This window comes from Rhipicephalus sanguineus, chromosome 1 (assembly GCF_013339695.2).
Source record: "Rhipicephalus sanguineus isolate Rsan-2018 chromosome 1, BIME_Rsan_1.4, whole genome shotgun sequence".
NCBI lineage: Eukaryota > Metazoa > Arthropoda > Arachnida > Ixodida > Ixodidae > Rhipicephalus > Rhipicephalus sanguineus.
Genome location: NC_051176.1, coordinates 244,591,972 through 244,595,466, shown reverse-complemented (window position 1 = coordinate 244,595,466; position 3,495 = coordinate 244,591,972).

Genomic DNA, 3,495 nt, shown 5'->3' with positions numbered 1-3,495 from the left:
ACTACACACTTCTATGCCCACATTTTCCTCTGTGTGTTACTTCACCTCGCGCTTTGTTTTTCTACAAATGTTGTGTACTTTGTTTCATGCAGAAGTGTTGAAAGGCGGGCAAGTTGGTATAGGTTCATACTGAAAATTGGCAGCGCAAACAAACGGGACACAGAAGAGACACTTTTTTTAAGTGCGTATATTTCGGGCTCAATAATGGGTGACATACTCACAGAGCACACCAAGATCGGAGCTGCGTCATCGGCGATGCAGCAGATGACAGAGAAAGAAGCTGTGGGAAAGAAGATGGCTCAGGAGGAGCGTCCACGTTGAGCGAATGTGACCGAAAGGTTGACCCATTCAGATAAATAGCCAGGGGCGGCGCCAGTGGGGGGTTTGGGGGGGGGGGCTCCAGCCCCCCCCAAAATTTCCGCCTGCCCCCCCTTTGCCCCCCCAAGAGCAAGCATAGTCAAAATACAATGCATATGTTCCCAGCCTCTCTGCCCCCCTGAAGGAACCCACCGAACCCACTTGTCGTGGGTGCCCCCCCAGTAAAAAAATCCTGGCGCCGCGCCTGTAAATAGCTGCTACAACTCAGGTTCAGTTTTATAGATTTCAGTCATCGCGAGGTGATGCATACATCCCTCGTATTTCTTTTCTTTGTCAAGCATGCTTTAACGTGTTTTCTATTGTGATACGCAGAAAGTATGCATCGTATTCGAATCTTTATTGCCTACTATCTTCGATTCATGTGTGTTTCGAATAACCACATCATTCAGTTTAGGAATTTGATCGTTCGAACACATCTTGTGTCGCGCTCACCGTTTCACCTAAGCGGCACGGTATCCTCGTTGACTGCAGAAAGTGTATGGGAACGAAATCCTGAAACCTTCACATCAGTGCTGTGCTTCAGTTTTCCACTCGGTTCCATATATACAGCAGTGCCGTGAGCACTGCTGTCCATCTTGGGACCGCAGTACTGCCTATCTCATGTTATCTCAATGTTCAGCTCTGATGCAGAGTAATTATACAGTAACTTCTCTTCCGCATATGATAGCCTTAATCTCCAACACACGCATGCGCAAACATGCATTACTGCGCACACGCGTAATATTAATTAAGCCTGTATACAACGATTTGTACGGGATAGCAAAAGCGACATACGCCAGGCCAATAAACGAGATGAGTAGTCGCTTATGCAGTTCAGCAGTGCGCCACTGGTGTTGTTGTACCCTGCACCTTGCTTTAACGTTGCCCTTATATTCACATCGCCGCAGTGCGGCGATGCGAAATATAACTAAGAAAATACACCTTTTTACGCTTACTATTCCGCCTTGCGCGTAAACCAGTGCAAGTCGTGACTAGGAAGACAGGCCTTGAAGCGCATGGTTTTGAAGCGAAGCCAGTGTCACATTGGGAGCCAAGATCAAGAACTGTTACACTTCGGCAAATTATGGAGCGAGACTCCAATGGGAAGCAGGACTCCTGCGTATGCCGACTACGTGCCCTAGAAAAATACATCTAATAGGAATGAAACACGAATTTCTCACATTGATGCTACTTCACTTACCCATTCTTCGCACGTTGTAGACCAGTGCGGGTATAACACCGCTATCTGTGATTGCGGTAACCACCGTAACACTAGACAGACGTCCTGTGGCGGACTTACACAAGACCCAAGTTAGCCTGCTGTCAGGGCTAGCTGGTGATAAAATTCTATAACTCGCTCTGTGCTCCAACTGCACTTTCGTTAACGGTTCCTCTACATAATGTAATACTTTCATACTTCCTCAGCCATTGAGTTTCTTGGGTTCAATGATTTTTATTTATATACGCTTGTATGCAGCAGTACAAACAAGTACAGTTCGTGCGTCTCACCGTCGTTCCGTCCTTTGTGTTTTGTTCCTCAAAGAAGTTATTCAAGTCTAGTAAACATGACATATGGCCTCATCTTGATGACGTCAAGCTGCCAAGCGCTTAAGGCGGCTAAAGATGAGCTAAAATTTTCTCTAAGTAACTAAACTTGCGTTTGACTTTTCGCGAAAGCAAATCGTCTGGCTCGTCGTGCCCCACCAGTATGATCAATTGGCGCATTGTAAGTGAGAGCTGTCTGTCAAGTATTTGTAAATACTGTTCTCCTGCATTATTCGACCCACAGTTATTACTGAGAACTAACAGACAATAACGCCAAGGAAAGTACAGGGGGTGTTATTTGTAGTATTTAGAATATAAATGTGAAGAAAGTAAAGTGGACGAAAAGATGACTTGCCGCCGGCAGGGACCGAACCTGCGACCTTCGAATAACGCGTCCGATGCTCTACCACTGAGCTACGGCGGCGGTCATCCTCCCGTCCACTTTCTGGGGTATATATGTTGATTTAAACCTAGGAGTCATACGTACGCTGTCCAAATCGGGATGATTCTATAGTTCCACCAATCACATCAGCTTATTTCCATAACGTCACGGCGAGGCGCTTTCTACATTGGCGTCCCTCGGGAACATCGTTTTGGAGAGCGGAGGCACAGAGAGCAGACGAAGGCCAATTTTGTAAACGGCATTAATACCGAATGCGTAGGAATTGTCACCGAGTACACACCATCTATTGACCGCCAACGCGGGACCATACTTTCATTCCTTCGGTATGTGTTATTAGTTATTACTCTTTGCGGGAGCCTTGCTGAGTGAGCTTCGCTTTCTAAGCAAGACTCCCGCATTTTTGTCTTTCTTTCTTATTGTAACCAATAGAGCGCACACTGACATCATATAGCCTTGTTGTAACGGCCTATGTAGTGCCTAATAGGGGCCGCACTTTCTGCAGCCTTAACTCTCACGAATATCTCACCATCTCCTGTCGTCTGCAGCGTTTCACTAAAGGTTGTGCGGTACATGAGCTCTTAGTTCGCTGAGGTTGCGTACGACTTATGCGCATAGTGGCAAATGATTTAAACGTACCGAAACCGTCAGCATGACATCATTTTGCAATAGAGAAGTTGCATAGTATAACCAGTAGTAATGCCTGGGAGCTAGTTCGCCTTACGCATGCAAATTCACGATTACAGTTGGACAGTTGATAGGCCATCATTGTGGGTATAGTGCAAAGAAACGGACGAAACACAGGAATAGTGAAGAACAGAAACGGCGCTTGTTTGTGTTCTTTATACTTTTCCTGTGTTTCGTCCGTAATTTTTGCGCTGTACCCACAATGAATTCATGCCAACTTGCCCATGTAGTTAACCACACTCCCGCGATAGGTCATAGCACATGCTCTCCCCTCCGTTCAATTACAAAAAGCTGCCTTCACAATACTTAGTTCTTTCCGTTTGTCCTTAATTATCACAGACTCCACTGCGTCTCAAAGGGTATTTCGTCAAAGAAACAGCTCCATTTCTTGAACTATTGGAGACAGCGACTTCAACGACGTTGGATGCTATGCGATGTCCAACGTTGAAGCACCGCATCTGTTCGTTGGTATGCAAGCCGAATAAGAACGACACAGAGGCAACACA